This window comes from Strongylocentrotus purpuratus, unplaced genomic scaffold (assembly GCF_000002235.5).
Source record: "Strongylocentrotus purpuratus isolate Spur 01 unplaced genomic scaffold, Spur_5.0 spur5_scaffold_14, whole genome shotgun sequence".
Lineage (NCBI taxonomy): Eukaryota > Metazoa > Echinodermata > Echinoidea > Camarodonta > Strongylocentrotidae > Strongylocentrotus > Strongylocentrotus purpuratus.
In genome coordinates this window covers 12,539,668-12,550,009 of record NW_022145599.1, presented here as the reverse complement: position 1 = coordinate 12,550,009, position 10,342 = coordinate 12,539,668, and the positions used below count along the sequence as shown (strand labels likewise).

Sequence of the window (10,342 nt, the reverse complement as noted above, 5' to 3'; positions counted from 1 at the left end):
GTTGTGATATCTGTTGTTAAGGGAGCAGTTGATGTCACATCTAAAGTTAATCCCTCAGTTGTTGCTAATTCAGTTGTCTCCTCCTCTGTAGTCATACCATTGGTTGTGATATCTGATGTTGGTAGAGCGGTAGATGTCATATCTGAGGTTAATCCCTCAGTTGTCTCCTCCTCGGTAGTTAGACTATTAGTAATGATATCTGAAGTTGACGGCAGAGTTGATGTAACATCTGACGTGAATTCTTCTGTTGTTCCCGATTCAGTTGTCTCCTCCTCGGTAGTCGGACCATTAGTAGTGATATCTGATCTTGACGGCAGAGTTGATGTAACATCTGAGGTGAATCCATCAGTTGTATCTAATTCAGTTGTCTCCTCCTCGGTAGTCATATCATTGGTGGTGATATCTGTTGTTAAGGGAGCAGTTGATGTCACATCTAAAGTTAATCCCTCATTTGTTGCTAATTCAGTTGTCTCCTCCTCTGTAGTCATACCATTGGTTGTGATATCTGATGTTGGTAGAGCGGTAGATGTCATATCTGAGGTTAATCCCTCAGTTGTCTCCTCCTCGGTAGTTAGACTATTAGTAATGATATCTGAAGTTGACGGCAGAGTTGATGTAACATCTGACGTGAATTCTTCTGTTGTTCCCGATTCAGTTGTCTCCTCCTCGGTAGTCGGACCATTAGTAGTGATATCTGATCTTGACGGCAGAGTTGATGTAACATCTGAGGTGAATCCATCAGTTGTATCTAATTCAGTTGTCTCCTCCTCGGTAGTCATATCATTGGTGGTGATATCTGTTGTTAAGGGAGCAGTTGATGTCACATCTAAAGTTAATCCCTCAGTTGTTGCTAATTCAGTTGTCTCCTCCTCTGTAGTCATACCATTGGTTGTGATATCTGATGTTGGTAGAGTGGTAGATGTCATATCTGAGTTTAATCCCTCAGTCGTCTCCTCCTCGGTAGTCAGACCATTAGTAGTGATATCTGATGTTGACGACAGAGTTGATGTAACATCTGAGGTGAATTCTTCAGTTGTTCCTGATTCAGTTGTCTCCTCTTCGGTAGTCATATCATTGGTGGTGATATCTGTTGTTAAGGGAGCAGTTGATGTCACATCTAAAGTTAATCCCTCAGTTGTTGCTAATTCAGTTGTCTCCTCCTCTGTAGTCATACCATTGGTTGTGATATCTGATGTTGGTAGAGCGGTAGATGTCATATCTAAGGTTAATCCCTCAGTTGTCTCCTCCTCGGTAGTTAGACTATTAGTAATGATATCTGAAGTTGACGGCAGAGTTGATGTAACATCTGAGGTGAATTCTTCTGTTGTTCCCGATTCAGTTGTCTCCTCCTCGGTAGTCGGACCATTAGTAGTGATATCTGATGTTGACGACAGAGTTGATGTAACATCTGAGGTGAATTCTGCAGTTGTTCCTGATTCAGTTGTCTCCTCTTCGGTAGTCATATCATTGGTGGTGATATCTGTTGTTAAGGGAGCAGTTGATGTCACATCTAAAGTTAATCCCTCAGTTTTTGCTAATTCAGTTGTCTCCTCCTCTGTAGTCATACCATTGGTTGTGATATCTGATGTTGGTAGAGCGGTAGATGTCATATCTGAGGTTAATCCCTCAGTTGTCTCCTCCTCGGTAGTTAGACTATTAGTAATGATATCTGAAGTTGACGGCAGAGTTGATGTAACATCTGAGGTGAATTCTTCTGTTGTTCCCAATTCAGTTGTCTCCTCCTCGGTAGTCGGACCATTAGTAGTGATATCTGATCTTGACGGCAGAGTTGATGTAACATCTGAGGTGAATCCATCAGTTGTATCTAATTCAGTTGTCTCCTCCTCGGTAGTCGGACCGTTAGTAGTGATATCTGATCTTGACGGCTGAGTTGATGTAACATCTGAGGTGAATTCTTCAGTTGTTGCCGATTCAGTTGTCTCCTCCTCTGTAGTCATACCATTGGTAGTGATATCTGATGTTGAAGGCCCAGTTGAAGTAATGTCTGAAGTGAATCCCTCAGTAGTTCTTGATTCAGTTGTCTCCTCCTCGGTAGACATACCAATGGTGGTGATATATGTTGTTAAGGGAGCAGTTGAAGTAATGTCTGAAGTGAATCCTTCTGTTGTTCCTGATTCAGTTGTCTCCTCCTCGGTAGTCAGACCAGTTGTTCCAGGTGTTGTTCCGGCTGTCGTTCCTGGGGTTGTTGCAGGTGTTATAGCTGGAGTGGTTCCAGGTGTTGTTCCGGGAGTTGTTCCTGAGGGAAAACATCAAAAGTTATATGTATTGAAATAGAACTAAATAAGATATCTGCGCTTAGTTTACTTGATTTTCAGTTGCTGTTTGGCTTTGGATATGACAAATGTTCACACTTCTTACAAAGGCACTGGCCACATGACATTCAGAAAACCCAACTTCTTTAAAGTACAGTAATGTGTCTCTCTTTAAAAACAACACAAAAATTGACCTTACCTGGTGTGGTGCCTGGTGTAGTACCTGGTGTTGTTCCAGGCGTTGTTCCAGGTGTTGTTCCGGCTGTCATTCCTGGGGTTGTTGCAGGTGTTGTAGCTGGAGTGGTTCCAGGTGTTGTTCCAGGTGTTGTAGCTTGCATTGTAACAGGCGTTGTTCCAGGGGTTGTTCCGGCTGTCGTTCCTGGGGTTGTTGCAGGTGTTGTAGCTGGAGTGGTTCCAGGTGTTGTTCCGGGAGTTGTTCCTGAGGGAAAACATCAAAAGTTATATGTATTGATATAGAACTAAATAAGATATCTGCGCTTAGTTTACTTGATTTTCAGTTGCTGTTTGGCTTTGGAAATGACAAATGTTCACACTTCTTACAAAGGCACTGGCCACATGGCATTCAGAAAACCCAACTCCTTTAAAATACAGTAATGTGTCTCTCTTTAAAACCAAAAAAAAATTGACCTTACCTGGTGTTGTGCCTGGTGTTGTTCCAGGTGTTGTTCCAGGTGTTGTAGCTGGCGTTGTCACAGGCGTTGTTCCAGGGGTTGTTCCGGCTGTCGTTCCTGGGGTTGTTGCAGGTGTTGTAGCTGGAGTGGTTCCAGGTGTTGTTCCGGGAGTTGTTCCTGAGGGAAAACATAAAAAGTTATATGTATTGTTATAGAACTAAATACCTATATTCAAGATATCTGTGCTGTGTTTACTTGATTATCAGTTGCTGTTTGGCTTTGGAAATGACAAATGTTCACACTTCTTACAAAGGCACTGGCCACATGACATTCAGAAAACCCAACTTCTTTAAAGTACAGTAATGTGTCTCTCTTTAAAACCAATTTTTTTTTTGACCTTACCTGGTGTGGTGCCTGGTGTAGTACCTGGTGTTGTGCCTGGTGTTGTTCTAGGTGTTGTTCCAGGTGTTGTTCCAGGTGTTGTTCCGGCTGTCGTTCCTGGGGTTGTTGCAGGTGTTGTAGCTGGAGTGGTTCCAGGTGTTGTTCCGGGAGTTGTTCCTGAGGGAAAACATCAAAAGTTATATGTATTGATATAGAACTAAATAAGATATCTGCGCTTAGTTTACTTGATTTTCAGGTGCTGTTTGGCTATGGATATGACAAATGTTCACACTTCTTACAAAGGCACTGGCCACATGACATTCAGAAAACCCAACTCCTTTAAAATACAGTAAAGTGTCTCTCTTTAAAACCAAAAAAAAATTTGACCTTACCTGGTGTTGTGCCTGGTGTTGTTCCAGGTGTTGTTCCAGGTGTTGTAGCTGGCGTTGTCACAGGCGTTGTTCCAGGGGTTGTTCCGGCTGTCGTTCCTGGGGTTGTTGCAGGTGTTGTAGCTGGAGTGGTTCCAGGTGTTGTTCCGGGAGTTGTTCCTGAGGGAACACATCAAAAGTTATATGTATTGAAATAAAACTAAATAAGATATCTGCGCTTAGTTTACTTGATTTTCAGTTGCTGTTTGGCTTTGGATATGACAAATGTTAACACTTCTTACAAAGGCACTGGCCACATGACATTCAGAAAACCCAAATCCTTTAAAATACAGTAATGTGTCTCTCTTAAAAACCAAAAAAAAATTTGACCTTACCTGGTGTGGTGCCTGGTGTAGTACCTGGTGTTGTGCCTGGTGTTGTTCCAGGCGTTGTTCCAGGTGTTGTAGCTGGCGTTGTCACAGGCGTTGTTCCAGGGGTTGTTCCGGCTGTCGTTCCTGGGGTTGTTGCAGGTGTTGTAGCTGGAGTGGTTCTAGGTGTTATTCCGGGAGTTGTTCCTGAGGGAAAACATCAAAAGTTATATGTATTGATATTGAACTAAATACCTATATTAAAGATATCTGCGCCGTGTTTACTTGATTATCAGTTGCTGTTTGGCTTTGGAAATGACAAATGTTCATACTCTTTACAAAGGTACTGGCCACATGACATTCAGAAAACCCAACTTCTTTAAAGTACAGTAATGTGTCTGTCTTTAAAACCAAAAAAAATTTGACCTTACCTGGTGTGGTGCCTGGTGTAGTACCTGGTGTTGTGCCTGGTGTTGTTCCAGGTGATGTTCCGGCTGTCGTTCCTCGGGTTGTTGCAGGTGTTGTAGCTGGTGTGGTTCCAGGTGATGTTCTGGGAGTTGTTCCTGAGGGAAAACATCAAAAGTTATATGTATTGATATAGAACTAAATAAGATATCTGCGCTTAGTTTACTTGATTTTCAGTTGCTGTTTGGCTTTGGATATGACAAATGTTCACACTTCTTACAAAGGCACTGGCCACATGACATTCAGAAAACCCAACTTCTTTAAAGTACAGTAATGTGTCTCTCTTTAAAACCAAAACAAATTTTACCTTACCTGGTGTGGTGCCTGGTGTAGTACCTGGTGTTGTGCCTGGTGTTGTTGCAGACGTTTTTGCAGGTGTTGTTCCGGCTGTCGTTTCTGGGGTTGTTGCAGGTGTTGTAGCTGGAGTGGTTCCAGGTGTTGTTCCGGGAGTTGTTCCTGAGGGAAAACATCAAAAGTTATATGTATTGATATAGAACTAAATACCTATATTCAAGATATCTGTGCTGTGTTTATTTGATTATCAGTTGCTGTTTGGCTTTGGAAATGACAAATGTTCACACTTCTTACAAAGGCACTGGCCACATGACATTCAGAAAACCCAACTTCTTTAAAGTACAGTAATGTGTCTCTCTTTAAAACCAAATTTTTTTTTGACCTTACCTGGTGTGGTGCCTGGTGTAGTACCTGGTGTTGTGCCTGGTGTTGTTCTAGGTGTTGTTCCACGTGTTGTTCCAGGTGTTGTTCCGGCTGTCGTTCCTGGGGTTGTTGCAGGTGTTGTAGCTGGAGTGGTTCCAGGTGTTGTTCCGGGAGTTGTTCCTGAGGGAAAACATCAAAAGTTATATGTATTGATATAGAACTAAATAAGATATCTGCGCTTAGTTTACTTGATTTTCAGTTGCTGTTTGGCTATGGATATGACAAATGTTCACACTTCTTACAAAGGCACTGGCCACATGACATTCAGAAAACCCAACTCCTTTAAAATACAGTAAAGTGTCTCTCTTTAAAACCCAAAAAAAATTTGACCTTACCTGGTGTTGTGCCTGGTGTTGTTCCAGGTGTTGTTCCAGGTGTTGTAGCTGGCGTTGTCACAGGCGTTGTTCCAGGGGTTGTTCCGGCTGTCGTTCCTGGGGTTGTTGCAGGTGTTGTAGCTGGAGTGGTTCCAGGTGTTGTTCCGGGAGTTGTTCCTGAGGGAAAACATCAAAAGTTATATGTATTGAAATAAAACTAAATAAGATATCTGCGCTTAGTTTACTTGATTTTCAGTTGCTGTTTGGCTTTGGATATGACAAATGTTAACACTTCTTACAAAGGCACTGGCCACATGACATTCAGAAAACCCAACTCCTTTAAAATACAGTAATGTGTCTCTCTTTAAAACCAAAAAAAAATTTGACCTTACCTGGTGTGGTGCCTGGTGTAGTACCTGGTGTTGTGCCTGGTGTTGTTCCAGGCGTTGTTCCAGGTGTTGTAGCTGGCGTTGTCACAGGCGTTGTTCCAGGGGTTGTTCCGGCTGTCGTTCCTGGGGTTGTTGCAGGTGTTGTAGCTGGAGTGGTTCCAGGTGTTGTTCCGGGAGTTGTTCCTGAGGGAAAACATCAAAAGTTATATGTATTGAAATAGAACTAAATAAGATATCTGCGCTTAGTTTACTTGATTTTCAGTTGCTGTTTGGCTTTGGATATGACAAATGTTCACACTTCTTACAAAGGCACTGGCCACATGACATTCAGAAAACCCAACTTCTTTAAAGTACAGTAATGTGTCTCTCTTTAAAAACAACACAAAAATTGACCTTACCTGGTGTGGTGCCTGGTGTAGTACCTGGTGTTGTTCCAGGCGTTGTTCCAGGTGTTGTTCCGGCTGTCATTCCTGGGGTTGTTGCAGGTGTTGTAGCTGGAGTGGTTCCAGGTGTTGTTCCAGGTGTTGTAGCTTGCATTGTAACAGGCGTTGTTCCAGGGGTTGTTCCGGCTGTCGTTCCTGGGGTTGTTGCAGGTGTTGTAGCTGGAGTGGTTCCAGGTGTTGTTCCGGGAGTTGTTCCTGAGGGAAAACATCAAAAGTTATATGTATTGATATAGAACTAAATAAGATATCTGCGCTTAGTTTACTTGATTTTCAGTTGCTGTTTGGCTTTGGAAATGACAAATGTTCACACTTCTTACAAAGGCACTGGCCACATGGCATTCAGAAAACCCAACTCCTTTAAAATACAGTAATGTGTCTCTCTTTAAAACCAAAAAAAAATTGACCTTACCTGGTGTTGTGCCTGGTGTTGTTCCAGGTGTTGTTCCAGGTGTTGTAGCTGGCGTTGTCACAGGCGTTGTTCCAGGGGTTGTTCCGGCTGTCGTTCCTGGGGTTGTTGCAGGTGTTGTAGCTGGAGTGGTTCCAGGTGTTGTTCCGGGAGTTGTTCCTGAGGGAAAACATAAAAAGTTATATGTATTGTTATAGAACTAAATACCTATATTCAAGATATCTGTGCTGTGTTTACTTGATTATCAGTTGCTGTTTGGCTTTGGAAATGACAAATGTTCACACTTCTTACAAAGGCACTGGCCACATGACATTCAGAAAACCCAACTTCTTTAAAGTACAGTAATGTGTCTCTCTTTAAAACCAATTTTTTTTTTGACCTTACCTGGTGTGGTGCCTGGTGTAGTACCTGGTGTTGTGCCTGGTGTTGTTCTAGGTGTTGTTCCAGGTGTTGTTCCAGGTGTTGTTCCGGCTGTCGTTCCTGGGGTTGTTGCAGGTGTTGTAGCTGGAGTGGTTCCAGGTGTTGTTCCGGGAGTTGTTCCTGAGGGAAAACATCAAAAGTTATATGTATTGATATAGAACTAAATAAGATATCTGCGCTTAGTTTACTTGATTTTCAGGTGCTGTTTGGCTATGGATATGACAAATGTTCACACTTCTTACAAAGGCACTGGCCACATGACATTCAGAAAACCCAACTCCTTTAAAATACAGTAAAGTGTCTCTCTTTAAAACCAAAAAAAAATTTGACCTTACCTGGTGTTGTGCCTGGTGTTGTTCCAGGTGTTGTTCCAGGTGTTGTAGCTGGCGTTGTCACAGGCGTTGTTCCAGGGGTTGTTCCGGCTGTCGTTCCTGGGGTTGTTGCAGGTGTTGTAGCTGGAGTGGTTCCAGGTGTTGTTCCGGGAGTTGTTCCTGAGGGAACACATCAAAAGTTATATGTATTGAAATAAAACTAAATAAGATATCTGCGCTTAGTTTACTTGATTTTCAGTTGCTGTTTGGCTTTGGATATGACAAATGTTAACACTTCTTACAAAGGCACTGGCCACATGACATTCAGAAAACCCAAATCCTTTAAAATACAGTAATGTGTCTCTCTTAAAAACCAAAAAAAAATTTGACCTTACCTGGTGTGGTGCCTGGTGTAGTACCTGGTGTTGTGCCTGGTGTTGTTCCAGGCGTTGTTCCAGGTGTTGTAGCTGGCGTTGTCACAGGCGTTGTTCCAGGGGTTGTTCCGGCTGTCGTTCCTGGGGTTGTTGCAGGTGTTGTAGCTGGAGTGGTTCTAGGTGTTATTCCGGGAGTTGTTCCTGAGGGAAAACATCAAAAGTTATATGTATTGATATTGAACTAAATACCTATATTAAAGATATCTGCGCCGTGTTTACTTGATTATCAGTTGCTGTTTGGCTTTGGAAATGACAAATGTTCATACTCTTTACAAAGGTACTGGCCACATGACATTCAGAAAACCCAACTTCTTTAAAGTACAGTAATGTGTCTGTCTTTAAAACCAAAAAAAATTTGACCTTACCTGGTGTGGTGCCTGGTGTAGTACCTGGTGTTGTGCCTGGTGTTGTTCCAGGTGATGTTCCGGCTGTCGTTCCTCGGGTTGTTGCAGGTGTTGTAGCTGGTGTGGTTCCAGGTGATGTTCTGGGAGTTGTTCCTGAGGGAAAACATCAAAAGTTATATGTATTGATATAGAACTAAATAAGATATCTGCGCTTAGTTTACTTGATTTTCAGTTGCTGTTTGGCTTTGGATATGACAAATGTTCACACTTCTTACAAAGGCACTGGCCACATGACATTCAGAAAACCCAACTTCTTTAAAGTACAGTAATGTGTCTCTCTTTAAAACCAAAACAAATTTTACCTTACCTGGTGTGGTGCCTGGTGTAGTACCTGGTGTTGTGCCTGGTGTTGTTGCAGACGTTTTTGCAGGTGTTGTTCCGGCTGTCGTTTCTGGGGTTGTTGCAGGTGTTGTAGCTGGAGTGGTTCCAGGTGTTGTTCCGGGAGTTGTTCCTGAGGGAAAACATCAAAAGTTATATGTATTGATATAGAACTAAATACCTATATTCAAGATATCTGTGCTGTGTTTATTTGATTATCAGTTGCTGTTTGGCTTTGGAAATGACAAATGTTCACACTTCTTACAAAGGCACTGGCCACATGACATTCAGAAAACCCAACTTCTTTAAAGTACAGTAATGTGTCTCTCTTTAAAACCAAATTTTTTTTTGACCTTACCTGGTGTGGTGCCTGGTGTAGTACCTGGTGTTGTGCCTGGTGTTGTTCTAGGTGTTGTTCCACGTGTTGTTCCAGGTGTTGTTCCGGCTGTCGTTCCTGGGGTTGTTGCAGGTGTTGTAGCTGGAGTGGTTCCAGGTGTTGTTCCGGGAGTTGTTCCTGAGGGAAAACATCAAAAGTTATATGTATTGATATAGAACTAAATAAGATATCTGCGCTTAGTTTACTTGATTTTCAGTTGCTGTTTGGCTATGGATATGACAAATGTTCACACTTCTTACAAAGGCACTGGCCACATGACATTCAGAAAACCCAACTCCTTTAAAATACAGTAAAGTGTCTCTCTTTAAAACCCAAAAAAAATTTGACCTTACCTGGTGTTGTGCCTGGTGTTGTTCCAGGTGTTGTTCCAGGTGTTGTAGCTGGCGTTGTCACAGGCGTTGTTCCAGGGGTTGTTCCGGCTGTCGTTCCTGGGGTTGTTGCAGGTGTTGTAGCTGGAGTGGTTCCAGGTGTTGTTCCGGGAGTTGTTCCTGAGGGAAAACATCAAAAGTTATATGTATTGAAATAAAACTAAATAAGATATCTGCGCTTAGTTTACTTGATTTTCAGTTGCTGTTTGGCTTTGGATATGACAAATGTTAACACTTCTTACAAAGGCACTGGCCACATGACATTCAGAAAACCCAACTCCTTTAAAATACAGTAATGTGTCTCTCTTTAAAACCAAAAAAAAATTTGACCTTACCTGGTGTGGTGCCTGGTGTAGTACCTGGTGTTGTGCCTGGTGTTGTTCCAGGCGTTGTTCCAGGTGTTGTAGCTGGCGTTGTCACAGGCGTTGTTCCAGGGTTGTTCCGGCTGTCGTTCCTGGGGTTGTTGCAGGTGTTGTAGCTGGAGTGGTTCCAGGTGTTGTTCCGGGAGTTGTTCCTGAGGGAAAACATCAAAAGTTATATGTATTGATATAGAACTAAATACCTATATTCAAGATATCTGTGCTGTGTTTACTTGATTATCAGTTGCTGTTTGGCTTTGGAAATGACAAATGTTCACACTTCTTACAAAGGCACTGGCCACATGACATTCAGAAAACCCAACTTCTTTAAAGTACAGTAATGTGTCTCTCTTTAAAACCAAAATTTTTTTTACCTTACCTGGTGTGGTGCCTGGTGTAGTACCTGGTGTTGTGCCTGGTGTTGTTCTAGGTGTTGTTCCAGGTGTTGTTCCAGGTGTTGTTCCGGCTGTCGTTCCTGGGGATGTTGCAGGTGTTGTAGCTGGAGTGGTTCCAGGTGTTGTTCCGGGAGTTGTTCCTGAGGGAAAACATCAAAAGTTATATGTATTGATATAGAA

At 42.5% G+C, this 10,342-nt stretch overlaps 2 long non-coding RNA genes across 2 annotated transcripts; both read right to left on the bottom strand.

Moving 5' to 3' along the window:
* Positions 1–2,622: 2,622 nt before the first annotated feature.
* On the bottom strand, positions 2,623–6,345 carry LOC115923482. Its single transcript, XR_004063907.1, has 2 exons — positions 6,306–6,345; positions 2,623–2,712 (listed from the first exon to the last, which is right to left on the bottom strand). It is a non-coding gene; the product is annotated as an uncharacterized LOC115923482 (long non-coding RNA).
* A 110-nt stretch (positions 6,346–6,455) lies between these two features.
* LOC115923483 lies at positions 6,456–9,049 on the bottom strand. Its single transcript, XR_004063908.1, has 2 exons — positions 9,002–9,049; positions 6,456–6,545 (listed from the first exon to the last, which is right to left on the bottom strand). It is a non-coding gene; the product is annotated as an uncharacterized LOC115923483 (long non-coding RNA).
* Between the last annotated feature and the right edge of the window lie 1,293 nt (positions 9,050–10,342).